Raw genomic sequence first — 23,226 nt, 5'->3', positions numbered from 1 at the left:
CCGCCACCATCCTAGCAGTGTGCAAGGATTTTCTGACCAGATGCTGGGAAAGGTGGAGATCTAGAAAGAGGAAAGTACCTGCCTGAGGTGGGACAAATCCTAGAAACCCCAAAATTCTATCTGTACTCCATAGCTACCATCCTACACTTAGCCAGTACTTACTATGTGCCAGGCACTGTTCTAAACACTTTTATATACATTGGCTTATTTAACACCCCGCCCCCCATGAGCCTGTGAGGTACATACCACTGTTTCTAGCTTACAGATGAGGACACTGGAGCACAGAGAGGTTAAGTCAAACGGCAAGTAAACAGTGGAACCGGGACCTGAAGCTGAGCTGTCTGGCTCTCAGGTCTGTATTATCTGGATTAAACCCCTCGATGAAATTCTCTCTGTTGAAAGACCTAGACTGGTTTCTGTTGTCCTGACTACATTCTAAGAGACACAGTCTCCCTGTGTGCCATGGGAAGAGAAGGGGCTGTCACAGTGTGCTTCGACATGAATAACCCTTCCCATCTTGACGGTGGCAGGCTATGCCTGGTCCCATGCCCCCAGGACCGCAGGAACACCATCATGCTGGATCTCAGGGTCCTAGGCTAGTGTATGTGTACGTCCCTCACAGCAGTCTCTGCTTCCCCCGGGCAAGGCCTGAAGGCTTTGAGGGAGAGACTGCGAACCAGGCAGGGAGTGAGGAGGAGGCTGAAGCTGAAGCAGAGAGCCAGGTGATCGCTGCGTGGTCTGAGGCCAGCCAGATCAGCAGAAGGGCCTAGTGGTTAGCCCTATGCTCCAGAACCCCGCACACCCACCTCCACACACGGACACATGCACATACTCACCCTACTCCCATCATACACACATTTAGGCACACACACGAACACATACTCACCCACCCAGCTACAGTTACACACACACACACACACACACACTAAATACGCACATGCCCAGACACACACAGAGAAGCTCCTACACACACTGTCCCCCAACACCCTCATACATCCAGACACATGTGTGAAAACACAGGCACACACATGCGTGAACACCCACAGTTATGCATGTAGTTTCCCGGGAAGGCTTGGAAGGGATTGTTCCAGCCCAGCCCACAGCACAGCGTGCTTCCCTCAGATCTCTACTTTCGTCTTCGGGGGACGAAGACACTCACCGAACGGAAAAATGCCTCCAGCAAATGCCACCCACTCGGCGTCAGCTCAGCCTCCGTTCCTGGCCTCCGCCATTCAGGGATCGGGCAGGGTGACAGCTCCAAGTTTCTGCTTGGACCCATGTGGGTGGGGGAGGGGATGAGGCAAAAGAAAAAAATTTGTAGTGACAATAAAGTCTAAAGACAACGGTCGACCTTCAGAGTCTGTGTGAGCTTGCTTAGGGGGGAAAGCTGGGGAAACGTGTGGTACGTCAGTGGAGTCGGTGGGCTGAGTCAGGTGTGTTGGCGCAAATACGAACTTCACCACAGACTGGCTGTGTAACCTTGGGAAGTCACTTCTGTCTCAGAGTTTGGTTTTCCTATGAGCATAGGGATGTGGAGCACGAACTCCGGAGTTGGAATGCCTGTGTTTGAATTCTGGCTATGTTTTTTGTTTTTGTTTTTTTTACCAACTGCAGGAGCTTGGGCAAGTTAGTGAACCTCTCTGTGCCTCAGTTTCATCACATGTATAAATAAGGGGGATAACAGTATCTAGCTCATAGGATGGTTGTCAAGTAGTGTCAAATAACTGGACGCCCATCAAGCTCTGAGAATAAGTGCCTGCGCTGTAGTAAGCACCATGCAAGCGGTGTTGTAAGATGAGGATACAAAGAGCTACTGCCCAGGATTATGGGAAGAGTGTATAAGACAATGACTTAGCAAGGGCTCAGTAAGCTCCTAGTGATGCATGTGCACGGGCAGCCTCTACCTGGCCCAACACTACCAGCTGGATCTGGAGGCTGGGATGGGGCTAGAGTCTTGGCCTGAGCAGAAAGGGCTCCATGCGGGGCGCCTGGGTGGCTCAGTTGGTTAAGCGACTGCCTTCGGCTCAGGTCATGATCCTGGAGTCCCGGGATCGAGTCCCACATCGGGCTCCCTGCTCAGCAGGGAGTCTGCTTCTCCCTCTGACCTTCCTCCTTCTCATGCTGTCTCTCATTCTCTCTCTCTCAAATAAATAAATAAATAAATAAATAAATAAATGAAATCTTTAAAAAAAAAAAAAAAGAAAGGGCTCCATGCAACATCTTAGGGCTTTCCCTTGCCAGCAGTTATGATACCTCCCTGGCCCTGCCTATCTGGCTGGCTTTTTAGAGCACACGAAACCCATCCCAGCTCCTTTCCCATTTGATCCATTGGAGTTTGCCTGGATCACTGCAGTAGCCTCCTGACTGATTCTCTGCCTCCACCCTTGCCCCCTGCACACTTCACTGAGAAGCCCAAGAGATCCTGTTACAACATAGGTTGAGACTTTCCCAAGGTTCCCCATATCGCTTGGAGTAAACACTATTGTACCTACACTGGCCTCTGGAACCTCCTGCAATCTGACCCCCCAGCATTTGCAGCTACTCCTCCTTTGTTCCCTGAACATCAGCCGCACTGGTCTCTTGGCTGTTTTTGAACCGTGCCAGGCATGCTCCCACCTCCAAGCCTTTGCACTGGTTGTTCTCTCTGCCCAGAACGATCTTCCCTCAGATATCTGTGTGCTAATTCTCGCACCTCTTTAAAGTCTTTGCTCAAATATCGCCTTCTCAGTGAGGCCTACTCTGACCACCTTCAGAAATTCTGTACCCCTCACTCTAGGATCCCCAATCCCTGATCTGTACCACCTTCTAACGTCCGATATAATTTTTTTTAAAGATTTTATTTATTCATTTGAGACAGAGAGAATGAGAGAGAGAGAGAGCACATGAGAGGGGGGAGGGTCAGAGGGAGAAGCAGGCTCCCCGCCGAGCAGGGAGCCCGATGCGGGACTCGATCCAGGGACTCCAGGATCATGACCTGAGCCGAAGGCAGTCACTTAACCAACTGAGCCACCCAGGCGCCCCTCGTCCGATATAATTTACTTTTTATGTTATTGTTTATTCATCTTCTCCTACTACACTGTTAACTCCATAAGGGGACTTTGTTTTGTTCTCTGATGTATCCCAAGTGCCCCAAACTGTACCTGGCACACAGTCAGACCACAGTGAATTTTGGTGAAGGAACATGGAATGAACACAGCTCTTTCCAGCTCCCCTGGCTGTAATAAGAATGTTGAGCTAGAGGGGTGAATCTGGAGGTAGAGGAGCAGTGGGGAGACTGCCGGAGTCCTCCCTGTATGGAGGACTTTAAGCCGGACCCAGAGCAGTGGTGGGGGAGGGCAGCACTGAGGGGAAGGCAGGATCCAGGAGAGCAGGAACCTAGTCCTGTTTGCTTGCTGATGGCTTCCCAGGGCCTGGCACTGTGCCTAGCGGAGTCCAGGCTCAATGACTATTTGTTGAGTGAATGATTAAAAGCACGAGCCATTCCAACATTTGCCAACTTGATTGGATGTGGGGGAAGAAGAATAATCCAAAGATAACACCCTCAGCTTGAGCCTGGGTAACCAAGAAAGTAATTGGAAATGTTCCCAAGTGCTGGAATCAAAAACCCAGAGATTTCACACACATCACACCTTCAGACATCAACTCAAACATCTCTTCCTCTCGAGGTCTTTTCTGCTCCCGCAGTTTAAACCAGCTTCATCTGATTGACTTTCCCATGGCCCTCTGAACTTGGCCTCAGGAGTGCTGACCTCACTTGAATTTATTACTTCTCCAGGGCCTAGAAGTGTGTCTCGGGGCTCAGGCAAACATTCCAATTGGCTCTCCGTGCTCCACCCTTCCTCTCCTCCTGTTCCTCCTCCTCCTTCTCCTCTTCTTCTTCTCCCTTTTCTCTCCCTCCTCCCCACCCTCCTGCCCCCCCCCCCCAGCTCCCCCTCCTTCTTTCCCACTGCTTCTCCTCTACCTCCTTTCACTCTGGTCATCATAAGCTGAGTATTCACGGAACTTCAGCCAGTGGTTTGGATTAACCACAGGAACTGAAGGATGACCTGACCTGCAGGGCGGGGGTAGGGTGGGAAGTGGGACAATGTATACAAGATTTTGGCCCTAGTTCACCTGAAATTGGAGACTCTCAGGTCTGAGCTACAGGCACTGGGAACTGGGTTTGAGGTTTATAAACCTCACACCACATAGATCGTAGCCTCCAACAGACATAGACACTTTGTGACCCACAGCATGTCCCTACTACACACCAGCACCCTGACACCCAAGTCTCCCAGTATACCCACATCACACTTGCAGCCAAGTGCGATGCATTCCCCATAGCACCCCCACCTCCGCGAGACAACACACTCATCATAGCATCTACCAGACCCCAGACCACTGACACAGCATAAGCACATAGGACACAGTGACACCTGACACGCACACACCAGCCCCAAAGCATGGCAGCCTCCAACCTCTGGCACACAATACACAGAGTAAATGCTCAACACTTGCACGGCACAGGGACAGCCCAAGAAACACTCCTGAGGCACCCAGCAGTTTCGGACACAGTGACACAATACATGCATCACCACTGCCCCTGCTCATCGCGTGTGTGCGCGCGCGCGTGTGTGTGTGTGCACACATACATGCATGCACGCACACATAAATACATACACATGCACACAGAAGAGAGGAAAAGAGCTCTCCTCTCCTTGCCCTTCCTCCCGTCCCCATGTCTTGGGTTGCTGGGCCATGCCTGACCTATCCTAGGACAGTTGATCCAGAGCACAGCTGAATTGGTAGGTGCCATTTCCTAGAAGCCTGGGGATTTGGTCTCAGCTAATCAAACACATGATAGGAGGTTGGTGTTTGAACCTCAGCTCCAGGCTGATATGTGGTCCCCACCAATGAACTGCAGGCAGCAACTGGCTGCCATGGGATGCCCACAGGGAGGGAGCAACTGGACTGAGCTTTGTGGGTGGGAGCCAGGCAAGGCCCAAACTGACTTTGGGCGAGGGGACGCCTAGAGTCCAGGCTGCTCATGGTGAGAGGCACATAAGAAGGCATCACCAGCAGGGACCTGAGATAGAAGCTGAGTCCTGGGGTAAGAGAAGACACGACGCTGTGGTGGAAGGACAGGAAGATGGGTGGAGGAGAAAGAAAGGGTGAAATGAGAATCTCCAGGTTCCTCTGGCTTGCCCTAGGGAAAATGAGAGAGGCAGGCATTGGAAGGGGAGACAGGAAGAGCCAAAGCTGGAAGCTGGCATGGGGAATGGGTTGGAACTGAGGCTTCCAAAAAAGAATGAGAGGCTGGGGAGGGGTAGACAGGGACAAAGGACAAAGAAATGCACTTGGAAGCTATATAGTCAGCCCGGGGCATGTGACAGCCATGGGCACCCTTGCTGCCCAGAAGTGGGGGTGGAGAATTAGTCTTTGGTCAGGGAGAAGAGGACCCACTGATGAGAGCTTAAAGTGTACAGAAGTTGGCCATTACTGTGAGAAAGAAGAGTGGGCTGTTCATGAGGAGAACAAGGAAGAAGGGCATGTGGGCAAGAGACCATTGGCGAGAGCGGTCAGGCTACAGACACTGGGCTCATGATCACACAGGCAGAAGGTACCATAAAGATCTGCACCCCATCAGAACTCCCAACTCGGAAAAATTCTACTCTGACTTCAGGTCACCCAGAAGGTCATGGCCCACAGTTTTCTGTGCCAGGTGGGTAAGGATTGGCCAACTTCAGGCACTGGTCAAATTCTGACCTCAGTAGAACCAGAAGGTCAGGGGGAAGAAAGAGAAGGAGTCCTTTGGTCTTTTGGGGTTATCATGTGGCTAAAGAAGTCCCCAGGCAGTTGACTCAAAACCCATAACTGGCATATTTACATGTGACTTGTGCTAAAGTACATAAATGAATAACCCCTGTCCCTTTCCACCCAAGCTGAACTTGGATGGCTTCGTGGCTGGGTTCTAATTCTATATCCTCAGCCACTGTGAATTCCCTGAATACTTTGGCCTTGCTATCCCCAAGGGGAAAAAAATCCCCTGAGTTGGGCACTAACTTAGTCTCCAGGGACTAATGTTCCCTTACCTCCCTCCTGGACTAAGCTAAAACCCCCACATGTACCCAGTAGCGTGTACTTCCCAAAGCATGATCTCATTTGAATTTCATAACAATCCTGCAAGGCCAGCAAATCAGGGATTATTATCCCTATTTTCAGATGAGGAAACTAAGGCTCTGAGAAGCTAGGCAACAACCAAGGTCACACCAATAGCAAGTCCTCTGACTCCAAACCTAGCACCCAGGCTAGAAGGGGAGCCTGCCCCTTCACCTTTCACAGACTTTCCCAGTCTCATGGGGAATATGGGAGGAGACTCAGATGGTATAATGAGATGGGAAGGGTCTGTGCCCATAGAGCCTGGCGAGAGAATTAGGTCATGATTATGCTGTCCCCTTCTTTACTTTTTAATTTTTTAAGATTTATTTACTTTAGGGGGGCAAGGGGAGAGGAAAAGAATCTCAAGCAGACTCCCCACTGAGCACAGAGCCAATCCCACAACCCTGAGATCATGACCTGAGCCGGAACCAAGAGTCAGATGCTCAACCCACTGAGTCTCCCAGGTGCCCCATGCTTTCCCCTTCTGAAAGGGATGGGGGTGGGGAGTAAACTAACACTTCTTGAACATCTACTAGGTGCCAAAATGTATTAGGAACCTTACATACATGATCTCATTTAATCCTCATGAAACTCTGTAAGGTAGGTAGTCATTTTCCAGAGGGAGAAACTGAGGCTCAGAGAGTGGCACACCAGGTCTAAAGTCACACCGTGTTTAAGTAATGGAGTTAGAACTTGGTCCTGGTTCTGACTCTAAAGCCCATTCTGTGCCCCCTTCCCTTGGTATGTTAGCCATTGCCTTGGTACCCATCCAGCTGCTACAGGAAGCTTGTCCATCACGGGCTTTTTTGAGTGGCCTTCAGAAATCGGGAAACTGAGAGGAGGGAGGAGAATAGAGAACCACAAGGGAGGTTAGAGTTCCAAGAGTCTGTGGAAGAAAGCAGATTCCTCCCAAGAACTGTGAGCAGGGTCCCTCCCTCTTTCCTTCCTCTCCCTCTTTCTTACCGCAGCCTGGCTGGGGGATGGGAATCATGGCCCTGAAGGGCAGCCTCTTGGTAGATTCAAAGCTGGAGGCAGTGCCACAGAGGCCCACATCCTGGGTCACCTCCCACTCAGAGCCACAAGGAATCTGGATGAGAATGCCAACATTTTTCTAAACCACCAGATTTCATTGCTACTTCCCTTCCCAAACCTCCTCCTCTCGTCTCCTCACCATTAGCTTCAGAGATGCAACTTCTTTCCCTGACTAGAAAGCCAAAGAATCAGACTCCTGAAGTGGGTCCTGACCTACAGAGATTATTAGGTCCATCCTTCCTGCCTTTAGTTATGATTCATTTAGACCACCGGGGGTCTCTCTCTTGTTCTGTGCCAGCTCAAAAGGATTAAAGACATTCCATAGCCTTCCTCAGGTAACTTTCCAGCACTGTATTTCTCATCATTAGGGTTCTCTTTATAATACCTAACTTTAGTTCCTGATGCCAAAACTTTGCTGTTTTGACTTTAGTAGAAATGGGGAAAGTCAGCTACTCTTCTGGAAACCAGCAGTCATACACTGTCTTTAATGGCTGGCCCAATTTTCTAATTCCCCAGGGAATAGTGAAGGATGAAAGACAAGGTAAAGCTAAGGTGGCAGGGTATTGGAGGAAAAGTCACGAACAATGTAGAAAATTATAGGCCTAGTGAGGAGACCTATTAGGCCCTTGGTTATCCTGTTGTCATCTCCATCACCATCATCAATTGTTCCAGTCTTCGTCACTATCACCATTACCACTGCCGTGACCATTTCTATCCTCATTGCCATTTTTATTGCTATCACAACTATCAGCATCATTGCCATCACCATCACCTTCTCTACCACTATCACCACCACTGCCTCCACCATTACTGTCAACATCACTAACACCCATCAGTCACCACCATCACCACCTCTAATATCTCAAGAACTTCCACCATCATCACCACTTTCTTTTTCTTATGATTTATTTATTTATTTGAGAGGGGGTGGGCAGAGGGAGAGAATCTCCAAGCAGACTCCCCGCTGAGCACAGAGCCCAATGCGGGACTTGATCTGACCTGAGCCGAAACCAAGAGTCGGGACGCTTAACCGACTGTGCCACCCAGGCGCCCCATCATCATCACCACTTTCACCACCACCATCACTACCTCTACATTACTATCTCCACTTCCAGCAGTTATTACCATTGCACCTCAACCATCATCACCCTCATTCTCTCCCTCACCACAATGTCTATCTCTAACATAATTCTCATTACCTCCACCACCATCATCATCTTCATTATCATCCCTACGTCTATCACCATTACCAAGTGCATTAACACCATTGCTGTTACCACACTTACCATCACCATCATCACCTCTATTGTCTTCCTCACCATTACCTTTACCACCACCATCGATGGTATTATTATTAGCACCTTCATTACCACCATCAACACTGTCACTATCTTTATTGGCGGTGATATTATGATCATCACCACCACTTCTATCATTAATGGAATGTATTGTTGTGGCCCCTGCCTCCAAAAGCCCATAAAAAATTGATAGGTTCGGGGTGCCTGGGTGGCTCAGATGGTTAAGTGTCTGCCTTCGGCTCAGGTCATGATCCCAGGGTCCTGGGATCGAGCCCTGCATCGGGCTCCCTGCTCAGCGGGGAGTCTGCTTCTCCCTCTCCCTCTGCCTCTCCCCCTGCTCATGCTCTCTCTCTCTCTCTCTGTATCTGTGTCTCAAGTGAATAAATAAAATCTTTAAAAAAAAAAAAAAAGAAAATTGATAGGTTCTCAGACAAAAAGCAAAGAGGAGGAGGCCAGAGACCAAAAGTGTGCAAATTTGGAGATCCCCAGATGTCCATCTCAACTGTGGCCAACAAGGTCTCCCCATTCAGGGGTGCAGGTCTACCCTGGAGAGTGCAGGGAAGTGGGCAGGACTTCAAACCTACAGTAGCAGATGGTAAGGGCAGCCAGCCATGTACTCCCTGAGTATATGGCAGATCAGCCTCAGCTGAGCCTCAGAGGTGACTAAAGGCCAGGCTAGGCTAGATGGTGTCCTAAGAGACCGAAGCCGAAGGAGAGGCCCCGAGGGTAGGCTGAAAATGCCATGAAAGGGAGCTAGGGAGCTGTTGAGTGTCTGGCTTTTAGACTCAGTCCCAGGTTGAGGAGGATCTCTTCCACAGATCGAGGTGTCCCTGAATCACTCTGGAATTTTGGTCACCTTCCATATTCTCAACTACAAGCCCTGTCACTGAGCATGAAACAGCCCCTGTGATTTATAGAGAAGCTGCAATGCCTGGCCTCTGTTCTCTCCCTTCTCTAACCCGGCCTCACCTCTTCCACCCCCTTCTCCTAGTACCCCCTGCAAACTTGCCCTGCTTCCTGGTCTCTTCTCCAGACTGCTTTCCTGGCTCCCTGCTGTCTCTTCCTCACCTCTCTAGATTTCTCCTCCCCTCCCTTGGGCAGGCAGGGCTTTGAAATGCCTTGAGTGAGAGCCACCGAGGGTCCTAGGAGAGACTGTTTCTTAAGCTAATAGGCTGCCCTATCAGGGATTGTTTCCTGAATCTCCAGCTAAATTATCCTTTGCCCACTTTCATCCCATTAATCCGGCTGTTGACAGGGGAAGAGGCTCATTAAGTCATCATATCCATACACCGGAGTCTAGGCTTCTCTCAGCTCCCTCTGTGCGCGCATGTGGCCTTGACTCCTGCTTCCAGGCTTCCCTTCTAGGTGGGCAGTCCCAGGGTCTGCCAACACCTCCAGCCTCTCCCATCCTTCACACACTCTGCTCCACACTGGCACGCGCGCACGTGCGCACACACACACACACACTCACACTCCCCACACAGTACATACACCCCTGAGAGCCAAGCTCTCCATGTACTAATCATCATCATCATCAACAACAATTATCAGCTGTGGCGCACTCACCATGTGCGAGGTCATGCGCCGGTTTTGCTACATTAGCACATTTTATGCTCTCTACATCCCTGTGAGTTTGGCATTGATAACCTCCCCCTGCTTTAAAAAAAAAAAAGATTTTATTTATTTATTTGAGAAAGAGAGAGCACGAGTTGGGGGGAAGGGCAGAGGAGGAGGGAGAAGCAGACTCCCCGCTGAGCAGGGCGCCATGATGCGGGGCTTGATCCCAGGACCCTGAGATCATGACCTGAGCCGAAGGCAGCCGCTTAACCGCCTAAGCCACCCACGTGTCCCAAATCCCCACCTGTCTGCTTTTTCACAGGTAGGAAATGGGAACTTAGGTGAATTCGGGGACCAAGGTAACACCATGAGGAAGTAGGAAGCTGGGATTCAAATCCAGGTCAGTCAGAGCTTGTGCGTTGAACTCTAGGCTACTGCACTTCCCTGCTTACACTCACTCCCATGTACACATACACAGCAGCATGCCATGCACATTTGTGCCCACATACCAAGCACATGTAGTACACACGCTCATAGAGCACACACTCCATACCCAAAGGGCACACATTCCATACACTCCTCACAGAAACACGCACACACACGAGACACAGAACATACTCCCAGGAAGAATGCTCCTATTCAGTCTAGTCATCTGATAGACACTGATTGAACATCTACTGTGTTCCCACCTGAGCAGCTCTGCCCCATGTTAGGCACTATGGTCATCCAAGAGAGGAAGAAAATGAGAAGGTCTTGAGTGCCTACCATATGTCAGAGGGAGTCCACGGTCACAGGAACATGTGCGAGGCTTCGCATGCATTTGCGTGTGCACACGTGTGCACGCGCACACACACACACAGTCACTCTAGCTCGAATCAGTCCTGGGCCTGCCCCTCTGGGGGCTGTGAGACCTGGGGAAGACATCAGGGACAGGAATCACGCTTGGTATTGGTACTGAGGGGAAGTGGACAGGCTGGAGGTTACAGAGTCCTCTAAAATTAGGTCTTAAGCCTCCCAGACTGCCCAACTTGGGAGAAAGGGACGTCAGAGGTCTTCCCTCCCTGCCCCTACCGATGATTCATACTTGTTAACAGAGGAGGTTCAGACTGGGAAGTGGTGTGTCTTACCAGCCTTCACAGGCTCTTGGAGTCCAAGCTACCTCTCTGGGCTCCAGGGACCCTGGGTGAGCCTCTGGGAGCTTTCCCACGCTATCCCATAAGTTTTGGCCTGACTTAGTTCCACTTAGCTCCCCAATAAGGGAAATGGACAGGAAATTAAAGATAACTAGGCAGTTTGAGAGGATTAAGGATAAGGGAGAGCAACATAATTATGTCATAGTTGCTATTGGACAGGAGAGCACCCAAAGGAAATGTCAATGGCCTAAACCAGCTCATTACAAGAACAAGGGCAAGGCCAGCAAGCAGATAAGGGTCCTGAGTGTGAGACAGAAACATTAATCACCCAGCAAGCCAGCCACCACAGCCCAGACTACTAGGGCAATGGACCCAAGGCCAGAAAGCCAGAGAAGCATCCTAATGGACCTGCATGGGGCAGTGACACTGCTCTGTGCTGTCTGCTCTGGCAGAGGGATGGAGGAGTGTCCACGGGCTTTGCAGCTGGCCTCCCTTGGCCTGGGCACTAAGCCAGCTCCATCCTCGGCCTGAAGGAAGAACTCTGAACCCAAGGACTCCAAGCACAGGGGAGCCTTGGTCAGTGTCATGTACTAGAAAATTCCCTGGACTAGGAGTCAAGAGATCTGGGTTCCATGCCCAATCCCGTACCATCCTAGCTTTGTGGCCTTGGACAAGTCATTTCCCCCTCTCCGGAGTCGTACCCCCATATCTACAATGAATGGGCTTTTATTTTATTTACTTTTTATATTTTTTTTACAATTTTATTTATTTATTTGACAGAGTGAGAGACAGCGAGAGAGGGAACACAAGCAGGGGGAGTGGGAGAGGGAGAAGCAGGCTCCCCGCGGAGCAGGGAGCCTGACGTGGGGCTCCATCCCAGGACCCTGGGACCATGACCTGAGCCAAAGGCAGATGCTTAACGACTGAGCCACCCAGGCACCCCTGAATGGGCTTTTAGAATAAAGAAATGAAATGAAATAATAACAGCTCACATTTGTGGAACAATTCTTCTATGAACTAGCACAGAGTTTGGCAGGTATTTTCTGTAAGGGACCAGAGAGTACAGTCTCTGTTGCAACTACTCGACTCCGCTGTTCTATAGCACAAAAACAGCCACAGAGAATGGGTAAACAAAGTAACCTGGCCGTGTTCCTATAAAACTTTATTCACAAAGACGAACAGACAGCCAAAAGGGGCCTGCGGATTGTAGCTTGCCGACCCTTGACTGAAACAAGGGGCTACGTACTTTAGCTACATTATCTCATTTGAAACTCAACCCTGGGAAGTAGATTCTACTATCATTATTCCCATTTGATATAGGGAGAAATTGAGGCACAGAGAAGTTCAGAAACTTGCCCAGTGCTGTACAGCTGGGAAATGGCAGGGCCAGTATTTGAGCCCAAGAGGTTTGGCTTCTAAACCCATGGTCTTAACTTTTGTGCTACATGGCTCCCAGGATAGGAACAATGGTGATTATTCTAACAATACTAATCATTGCTTGCATTTCCGTAGGACTCTACACGTTCACAAAAGAGCTATCAGAAATAGCAGCCATTCTCCCTGAGGAGAAAGTCATTTGGTGCTAATAATAGTTTAAAAAATGATTTAGTGCTGTTTTAATAAACTAGAGTTGACCCAATGTTATCCCTCTAATAATGTCCCTCTCACTCACTTGCGTTCAGATACGTTTCCTGGAAAGAGAGCAAACGGGCTGGAGTTCCCGCCGCCTTGCCAGGAGCGCCTGGGGAGGATGGTGGTCAGAGGCCCATCGTCTGTCAGTCACTGGGAGAGAAGCAGGGGGAAGGTGAGGAACGGATGAAATGGCCAACCACGCTGGGTTGGCATCAAGGCCTAGGGAGTCAGAATAATTATTCCCATTAGACAGCTGCAGAAGCCGAGGCTCACAGACATGCAGTGAGGTGCTTGAGGTCACACAGCTAGAAATGGCAGGCACAAGCTAGAGCCAAGGGTTGAGTAGAGCAAAAGGCCAGGAGCCAGACAGAACGGCATAAAAATTCTGCCCCTAGCACTTTCTGTGTGACCAGATCTTTCTCCTTGGGCATCAGTTTCCAAATCTGTAAGATGGGGATATGGACAGCCCCACACCTGACAGGGCCTGTTGTGAGGATCAGATGAAGTAATAAGGAATGTCTGAGGCTGCTGGGTTGTTCAGCCTGAACATGAGAAGACTCAGTAAAAAGAAAAGGGGAAAGAACCAACATCTGTGGGGCATCTACTGTGTCCCAGGAAAACTCCCAAAGCTGTCTCAGAAAATCCTCCCAGTAACTTGGAGGTAGGAATAGTTCTCTCTGCTTTACAGATAAGGAAACTGAGTCCTGAGGCCACCTAGCTAGAAAGTGATGTAGACCAAAATGGAAACCAGCCTTCTCTGTGAGTCCAGGGCACTCTGAGCATTGACAGCCTTCGGTCATGTGGGTGGAGGGTCAAATGGGAAAGCAGAGGGGTTCGTAGACTCACAGATATTTTCTGAGCACTGTTACGTGCCAGGCATTGTTCTAGGCACTGAGGATGCAGCCAGGAACAAAATAATGCCCCTGCCCCCGTGGAGCCCAAACTCTGGAGAACAAGTAAGCACACTTCAGGGGTTCCTTCCATTTTGTGGTGCCATTCCAACTCTGCCACGATCCTGGGCCAAGTGTCTGCTCCCTTCCTCATTTTACCCCCTATAAAGCCTTCCCAAAGGAAAAAAAAAAAAAATAGCACTGTCTACTCCAACCCCTCTCCCCACCAAACCGTGGTGTCCTGAGTGGCTGCCTGCCCAGGCAAGAACAAAGGCTGGAGGAGCCACTTCTCCGAGACATCATGTGCCTCCTCCTAGGGTGTGGAAGCTCAGGACCCTGGCTTGGCCTAGACCTGACCCTGGTGAGTCGTCCCTGGGAACAATGGTTCAGAGGCGTCTCCCCCAGGACTCCCACCAAGGATGGGAAGTAGGGCCTGGGACAGGCTGGCCTGGGTATTGTTTAGAAGGCACGTTTCCTGGATGAGTTGGCAGTCAGAGCCCCCAGGGTACTGGAGTGAGCCCAGGAGGGCCTGCATCTTTCCTCCTTTCCTCCAGAACAAAGCCACTATTTCGGCTCCTGTGTTCCTTCCCTCGGAGGAAGCTGCGGGCCTGCGGAGCTGAGCTCTCTGTCCTCTGGCCCAGGAACGGAACACGGGCTTACAAAGGCCTACACTGCCACACAGGAGTCGCTGCCGTGAGCCAAGAGGTTGAGAGGTCTAGACCCGGCCACAGCACTGGCACCTTCTCGCACACGCTGGAGGCCAGGGAGGCCCAGGCGGCGGGACCATGCGATGCCTCGCAGCGTGGCCGTGGGCAGCTTGCAGGCAGCACAGCACTCTGATAGTCCACCCAGGAAGCTAACAGCCCATGGCCGCACATGCGACAGTGTGGTTAGGTGGCTGTCAGCGAGCCAGGGCTTGGACAGCTGGCCGGGCAGGTGATCCACCAACTTGCTCACCAGTGGCCAGGCAAGCAGCCTGCTCTTTACTCATGCTAGTCCTGAGTGGGGGCTATGGGCATAGGCCCAAGGTGGATACTGGGGTTGGGCGGGGGAGGTGGACACCAAGGCATCCAGGCAACCAAGAGAAAGCACTAAACCCTCAGCAATGCAAAGAACTCACCCTCCACCCCCTGCCCCACCCCACCCTGTGCCTTTGATCGCAGACACAGGCCAGCCCGGGCCCTGCCCTCCACATGTCCACATTTCTTCTGCCCTCCCCACCAACCCCAGCACATCTGGGAAGAGTACTGGGCCTTTGGGCCTCACCTCTGTGTGAACCTCCTCTTTGAGCACCACACCAGCCCCGGGGAAAGAAAGAGGTTGGGAGGGGAGAGAGGGAAGGAGAAATTCTCCCCGTCTTCCCCCTCTGAATACAGCTTGCTGGGGCTCAGAAGAGTCAAGCCTCTCGCCGAAGGTCCTCCAGCAAAATATGCAACCATCGTTCTGAGCCCTGACCTTCCTTCCACGGGCTGAGGCCTCAAGGAATCCCATAGTATCAAGTAGAAAGAACTGGGGAATGTGCCCCTGGACGACAGAAAAGCAGAAAGCCACCTGTTTCTTCTCCATCCCCTAGCCATGCAGATAAATATAACACCCCTCCTGTTACAGTTCCTGTTTACAGAGCATTTTCCATGTGTTCCTTCTTTCAATCCTCTCAACATCCCTGGCAGCAGGCTATTATTATTCTTTTCCCCATTGTACAGATGAGCAAAGTGAGTGTCATTCAGTCAAAGTGACTTACTTGCCCAAGGTCACTCAGCTAGGAAGAGGTGGCACCAGGATTTTATGTCAGGCCCATGATCCCTAGAAGCCCTGGATGACCCCGCCCCCCCATCTTCAATGGAAAACTTTAAGGCTTTCAGGAAGACAGCCTGGTCTGCAACTTAGTAGGTATCTATGGACCCTTTGGTTCCTAGGGTACTATCATGTTGGAGTGCTAATGCTAGCCTGCCAGGCCTCCTAGCAATCCCCAGCCCTAACACCTTACCTGCACTTCCCCCAGCCCCTGTGGATGCTGCCTGGTTGGCCTGAGGAGCAGGGGCCTGGGCCCACCTCCCCAGCACCCAGGCTCCTAGAGTCAAGCTGCCCATCAGCAAGTCTCCCTGCTCAGCCTATGGCATGGCTCAGGGGCTGGGGGTGGGGTGGTGCTGGGGAGGGAAGCCTGAGTCATCCCCAGGCCAGGAAGCACAATGTTTGGCAGGATTCCTGGGCCCAGCTAAGGAAGGAGCAGGGGCATTGAGTTACAGAGGCTGGCTAGGGCAAGGAAGAGGCAGTGGGGAAGGGGGTGTGGGTAAGTCCATGGAGATGGGAGACTCACAGCAAATTGGGGTCCACAGGCTCCAGCCAGGGGGGAAGGACCCAGGGAGCACTTGGAGGGGGTACCTGGTGACAGAGGGGCACAGAGAGGTCAGGGGACCTTTGTTCCGTCCAGTCCTCCGTCCCAAGCCAGGCCCCCCCCAGCCGGGGCTCTCTCTCCCCCTACAGAGCTGTGCGACAGCTGGGGCAGTTCCAGAGGCGGGATCCTCCTCAACCCCACAGGGGGAGGGCGCCACCTCCTGCCACCTCCCTCCACCTCTTCCTGTCACGTCCTTGGCCACCAGTGGTTCAAAATATACTGGTTCTTGGCTGGCTGTTTACTTAAGAATCAAAAACATCAAGTTTTAAATTCATTCCCATGGCTTTAGCTCACACCTCTCAGCAGACGGGGCCAGTCCAAGCGGCTCCTTGAGCTGCAGGCCCACAGAGTTGACAGCTGACTCAGTATGTCTTCTGGGGTGACCCTCAGATGCCTCCAGGTCAGCTCTAAACTCATCTCTCTCCACCAGCAAAATAAAATCCATCCTCTGCCCTTAGCAATAGTATCGCCATCCATCAGCTGAGCATCATTCTTGACGTGTCTCTCCCCTTCCTTCCTTCCTTCCTTCCTTCCTTTCCTTCCTTCCTTCCTTCCTTCCTTCCGCATGTATAGGACATGTGTCAGCACTGGGCATGGAGGTGGTTGACAGTGGTGAACAAGTCAGTCATGATCCCTGCCCTCCCACAGCTTACAGAAAACCGCCATCTATGTTACTAAGGACCAAGATGGGAGTAGTCCAAGGGGCCAAAGGAGCCTAGAAGAGGGGTGGGGATCATGGAGGTCCAGCTTTCTAGCTGACGCCTGAATGGTGACTAGTGCCACATGAGCCTACACTCAGACCATTTCACAGACCTCCAGATGGTCCTTTGTCTCTAGGTCTTGGACCTTCCCATGCTCCCATCCAGCCTCCAACCATGAGGGGAAGAACCGTTATAAGTGTCAAAGGCGATCATATCACTTACCCTGCTTCAAGTATATCCATAGCTCCCCACGGCTCTCAGGATAAAGTCAGGTTTCTCATCTGGGTGGACACACAGCCCTTCCCATTCTGAGCACGTCTGCTGAGGGCCTCAGTCCTATCTCTGGCCTATCATACCACATGTTCTCTCCACAGGGCCCTGGGCGGCTGGGCCCAGGTGTAGCACCCCTCCTGGCGTTTGCCTCCACTGTGTCCTCCCACTTGACTCCTCTTCTCTGTCTTCGGCACGCTCTCCTTCATGCTTCGAGGTTGGAGCTCCAAAGTCCCCTTCCTGTCTCTTCCCAACCCCCTTCCTTTGCCCCTCCCCAAAGTAGGGCAATTACCATCTTGCTCCCAGTTCAGTGCTCTTAGGAGCCTTGCCTGTCATTTTGGAGAGCCCCTGCCAGGAATCTGCTGCTCAGCTTCATTCTGTTTGTGCTTCTGCTCTGTCCCTCTGGCAACAGCTTCCCAGCTTAGACCCCAAGAATCTACCCCAAAGCCCAAATCTGGCCCCGCTTCCTTGCTTCCTTGCAGACTTACTGTGGGAGCCCAGCTGCACTGTGGCCTCTCCAATCTTGAATTCCAGCAGCGTCTAAACTGCAGAAGTCTTCCTGGTCAGAGAGTCCCATGGAAGCTTGGCCCTGCTCTTTTCGGCCTCCCCTCCTCCCAGCATCCGGTGGCTAAGCAGCCTGGGCTAGAATTGCCTAGAACGGGGTCAGGGCTTGCAGCCTTGGCTAGGATTGCCTAGAACGGGGTCAGGGCTTGCGTAGCCCAGGAGAAAAGTGGAAGCTGGTGAGGGGCTCCCCAGGGAGAGGAAGAGGCCTGCAGTCTGGGATGGACACCCAGCTCCATCTTGGGGAGAGGATGGGGCAGCCAGACTGGTTCGCCCCTGCAGAGTCACTGGTTTAGAGGGAGAGGAAAAGTTTGTCCTGTGGTGGGGGAACCTACCTTCCCACAACCATCCAGTCCCTTCCTTTCCTGGGCCTGGGAGCCTGCTCAGGCCCAGAGCCCGATTGGATTTAGGAGGTGCGGCGAACTTCACACACATCCCCCAAACCAGGACCAAATAAGGGAGGTAAGAGCTTGTGTTCCTCCTCCCCAACAGCCACACTGCTGAGCCCCTCTCTCCACATCAGCTTGGGGCCTCTGGGTTGCTTTCAGAAAGGGGGTGTTTCTCTCTACAGCTCAGCTTGGAAGGGGGAGAAGAGAAAGAGATGCTTGATATGGATTTTTGTGGTTGGAGGTGATTGGAATCCCAGCTGTGCTCCCCAACCCCCCCTCTCCTCCACCAGCACCCCTCCTCCTTCAGAGATGGGCATAGAGGGAAGGGCGGGGGAAGAGGGCTCTGCTGGCCCCTCAGTGCTCAGAGATACCCCAGGAGGGCAGCAGTCAGATTTTCTCAAATGACCAGGGCCCCCGGGCCTGGCAGTGGGACCCAATGTTTGAGGCATAGACTGTCCCAGGTGATTTGGGGCTATGTGCAGGTCCATCTTTGGAAACTTTTCCCAGAAAGGGGGCTCTAGCCTGGACGTTCTTAGTGCTGGCTTCACGTTAGAATCATCGGGGGAGATTCTAAAATTGCTGATGCCTGGGTCCCAGCTCAGAGGTTCTGTTCTAATTGATCCAGGCTGGAGCCCAAGCATGCCCATCTCTAATGGGCATGCCGGGCTGAAAACCCTTGATTTTGAGCAGAATTTCTCAGCTTGGGCACTCTTGGCATGCTCAGCCAGGTAATTTTTGTTGTATGGGGCTGTCCTATGCATTTGTAGAATGTTTACCACTAGCAGATGCAGCGCTCCAGCCTCTCATGTGTAACAACCAGGAACGTCTCCGGCCATTGCTAAATATCCCCTGGGGGCAAAGTGGTCCCTCATTGAGGTCCGCTGCTCTAGGGTCAGGGACAGTCTTAGGGTGGAAGTACACATCTTTGATGTGGGTATAGCCCCCTCAGGGCAGCCCCAGGGCCCTGCTGTCCTCCTCCCCTGAGCCCTTCCAGTGGCCCACAGCGACACAGCTTCTCTGTCCTCTGGACCTGGCCCTGCTATGGGGAAGGCTGGGAATACGCAGGGAGTCTGACCTCATTCTTGTTCCCTGGGGATGCAGATTGAGAAACTAAAGGTCAGAGCCCACATGGGGCTGCAGGGACCCTGGGCAGGCTGCAGATTTACCCTGTGATCATCTACACTTCAAGCACTATTTGACAAATGTTTCTAGACACTACCTGCCAACCACTAGCCATTGTGTTGGGTGATGAGGATCCAGCAATGAACCAGGAGAACACCACCCTTGCCCTTGTGGGGCAGATGGTCCAGTGCAGGGGTCAGTAACCTTTTCTGTAAAGGGCCACATAGTAATTATTTGGGGCTTCGTGGTCTGTCACAACTACTCAACTCTGCCGTTGTAGTATAAAAGCAGCCGCAGACAATATGGCCGTGTTCCGATAAAAATTTATTTACAAAAACAGACAGTAGATCAGACTTTGCCTGAGGACTGTAACTTGCCAGCCCTTGGTCTAGTGGGAGAAACGACCAAGCACCCAAGTATTTACAGTCCATGATGAACCGTGCTGTGATGGGAGATCTAGGGCAGCAGGGGAGAGTCACGGAAGGGGATCCAAGCTCACAGGAGGGGTGTCTAACCTAGACTTGAGGGGAAGAGAAGTCAGGCAAAACTTCCAGGAAAAGGTGGTGGCACCCGAGCTGAGTGCTAAAGGGCATGCACAGAGTGATGTATAACCTGAGACCCGAAGGCTGAGAGGGAGTTGGTCAGGTGAAGGTGAAAGGACAGCTGTTCAGCCAGAAGCAGCAGTCTGATATCTGAGCCCGCTCAGGAGCAGAAGGTGGACTAGAACATTCAGTATGACGGGGGAGGAGGAAAGCAAGGTGGAGACCCTTCAGGCACTTGAATTTTATTCTCTGTCTCTGGGGTTTCTGAGCACGGCAGTAACAACATGGTCTGATTTGCATTTTGAAACCTTCCTTCTTTCTTTTTTTTTGTTAAAGATTTTATTTATTTATTTGAGAGAGAGAATGGGAAAGAGAGAGAGCATGAGAGAGGGGAGGGTCAGAGGGAGAAGCAGACTCCCCGCTGAGCAGGGAGCCCGATGTAGGGCTTGATCCAGGGACTCCAGGATCATGACCTGAGCCGAAGGCAGTTGCTTAACCGACTGAGCCACCCAGGCGCCCCTGCATTTTGAAACCTTCCTTCTGACCACCTTGGGGTGAACGGGCCGGCAGACCCAGGGGCTGAGTGGAAGCTGGAAGACAGGGAGGAGGAAACCATAGGCAACAGCTGATGAGGTCTAGACCAAGCTGGAAATCATGGAGCCAGAGAGAGAGAAGCAAGGGAATTCAGCATGTGTTGGAGGTAGAATGGGTAGGACTTGGTGGCTGGTTGGATGTGACAGGGATAGGGGGACGAAGGTATTGGAGGATGCCTCCAGGTTTCTGGTGGGGATGCAGTGATGCTATCCACTGAGACAGGGGACACAGAAACAGGGCAGGTTTGGAGAGGATGGCACCTGATGGATTTAGTTGTGACGTGTTGAATTTGAGGTGAGTAGAGGACATCCTAGTGACAATGACCTGGAGGCAATTAGAAATATTGTCCTTAAGGCCTCATCATAGCTGAATTCCCCTAGGGAGAGAGGAGGAGAGGAGAGGGGAGGGGCAAGGGGGAGAGGGGTGATCTAAAGCCTTGAGACCTCCAACAGGAAAGAGACTGCAAACCAGTGGCCAAAGGAGAAAAGCAGGAAGATATTGGAGCCCCTTCTGCTCCCTGGTTCTCTTAAGCTCCTTCACTGAGAGGGTTTGCCTCAATGATCAAGATGTCTCTTGTTCCGTGGGCACAGCAGCTCACAATGTAAGACAAGAGTGAAGCAAAGCCTTCTGGGAACACCGGAAGTCCTTCAGCTCTCAGGAATCAGAAGAGGTATTAGAGCTTTGAAGAAGAAGGAGGATTTCCACAGGCCCAGGAGGGGAGATGGGTGGGGGGGAAATGGAAGAAGTAGGGCAGGGCACAGTGCACATTCCAGGCCAGAGGAGCCTTTGAGGAGAACTACAGAGGCAGGACAATACAGGGAGTATTGTGGAAGTCATGAGTCGCCAGTCTGTCACGGCTGGGGCCTAGGAGCCTGGGGATGGGATGGGGGGAGATAGGGTGATGAGAAAGAAGATCAAAGGTACAGTGGGTCTGGTGGGTTTGAATCCTGTGTCGATCCCACAGCTGTGTGACCTTAGGCAAGTCACTACACAGAGCCTCAGTTTCCTCATCTGCACCAGTGCCTGCCTCCCACTCTGGGAAGGGGATGGAACAACAGCCTTTTAGTCTGTGGAGTTGGTGTGTCATTAGTCCCTGGCTATGTTTCTAGAAAGATTCCAGAGGTGGGGAATGCTAAGAACACCCAGGCAGAAGCTAGAGCTGGCTACAGAGTCACTTATAGGGACTCTAGCTGCTGCCCCCATCACCCCTTCCTCTCTTCTATGACAGCTAGGTTTCCCAGCCAAAGGGAAGAAGCCAAGAGAAAAGAAGACCCTGGACTGGGCTCAGGACATACCTGACAGAGACCCCCCCCCACACACACACAAGACAGTTCCTGTTCCTGCCTTTGCCAGCCACCATCTGCCTCACGTGGGTAGCCTTAGAGAGAGGAGATGGCAAGAGGGGCCTTCCGTCTCCTAGGCATGTACCCTGGGCCTGACCTGGCATTTTTACAACATCCCCGCTTCTCAGCTAGGGAAAAAAAAAAAAAAATTGGCCAGGGAGCCAGGAAGCAGCAGAACCAGGACTAGAACCTAGGTCCGTCCGACTCCCAAAGCCATGTTTGCCCTTGCCACTCTGGCAACTGCAGAAATTGGCTCTTGAAACGCCCCCATCTCTGGCTGTGTGTCTGGAGGAGTCTCTGCTGGCTCCCATTGCTCGAGATGGCTCATGGGTTTCTTCCTGACCCTCCCTCTCCTTCCGTTCATCTGCCCGGTTCTTCCCTGGTACGCACTCCCTCCAGCCAGCCGTGAAGCCAGTGGTTGCCCACTCCACCGGGACCCTGACAGATGATGGCAGAATAATTGAAGTGTCCTTTCCATGACCTTGAGCTCTGGCAGGGCTGACTTCCCTTGTGGTGATCGGGGCTGATGACAGCTGAGTGGCAGGAGGACTCACACACACACACACACACACACACACACACACAAGGGCCACATCAGGGTGGGCATGCCTGCCTGCCAGGGCAGCTGCCTCCCCCTCTTCATGCAGACAGCTGGGAATACCACTGTCAAGTGATAGCCACTGTTCTCCTCAGCCAGCCAGGAACACCCCTGCTGACTCATAGGGCATGCTTCCTACTGCCTCAGATGGGTCCCCAGGTCACCCCTGCCAACGGATGGGCTACAGCTACCTCCTTCGGCCTCTGTTAGATACCAGGGGGCGCCTCCAGCAGCCACACACAGATGTACACAACATTGGCAAGTTATACACAGAGCTGGGAGAGGCAGGCAGGGCTCCCCGGAGCCCCGGGAGGCCGCGGATGCAGGTATCAGCCCCCCTGAGGTTTGGGCACTGATGAACACCAGCACCACCAGAACAACATGCTGGGCCCTCACTGTGGGCCAGTGCAGCCAGTGCAGGGGTGGGAGGAGGCTGCCTGAATGTATATGGATAATCTGGGCCCTTCCACGGCCCAGCCCACTCTTCCAATTTGGACTGCATCCCCACATGCACTTTGCTCTCAGCCACCTCACCACACAAGTTATGATGCCAACTCTGGGCAAGGCCCTGGGCTGGGCCCTTGGGTAACAGAAAGGAATCAGAAAAGCCCCCCCCCCTCACAGAGCTCACTGGCTAGGGGAGACCCTGTAGGTGCTAAATCCAATGGGAACTTGGGTTGTTTGTAAAAGGAGCCAGGGCATGTTCGGGTCCTGGGCAGCCTTGCCAAGACCCCACCTGGGGGACTGTGTCCAGTTATGGTCTCCACACATGAAGGAGTCACAGGCCAGACTTTGTGAGAATAGGTGGAGATGAAGGGGCTATTTGGTCTGGAGAAGAGTAGACTCAGGGAACTGAACTCTGAATTCAGACCTCTGAGCAGCTCTCACAGGGAAGATGAGGTATGTGGCTGCAAGAGACAAAACTAGGACCTACTGGTGGAAGCGACAGGGAGACCAATTTCAGATGAAATATCTAATGGGTGTCTATGCTGAGATCAAACAGGATGCCATTGGAGGAAGTGAGCTTCCTA

The 23,226-nt window shown here is 52.1% G+C and overlaps 1 long non-coding RNA gene across 1 annotated transcript; it reads right to left on the bottom strand.

The window, feature by feature from the left end:
* Positions 1-10,796: 10,796 nt before the first annotated feature.
* LOC129046307 (uncharacterized) lies at positions 10,797-12,889 on the bottom strand. The gene is made up of 3 exons (XR_008507351.2): positions 12,831-12,889; positions 12,151-12,254; positions 10,797-10,936 (listed from the first exon to the last, which is right to left on the bottom strand). It is a non-coding gene; the product is annotated as an uncharacterized LOC129046307 (long non-coding RNA).
* Between the last annotated feature and the right edge of the window lie 10,337 nt (positions 12,890-23,226).

Source organism: Mirounga angustirostris, unplaced genomic scaffold, assembly GCF_029215605.1.
Source record: "Mirounga angustirostris isolate CCGP_5_RB_7025 unplaced genomic scaffold, mMirAng1.0.hap1 SCAF_11, whole genome shotgun sequence".
NCBI classification, from domain to species: Eukaryota; Metazoa; Chordata; class Mammalia; order Carnivora; family Phocidae; genus Mirounga; species Mirounga angustirostris.
This window is presented reverse-complemented; position numbering and strand designations above follow the sequence as displayed.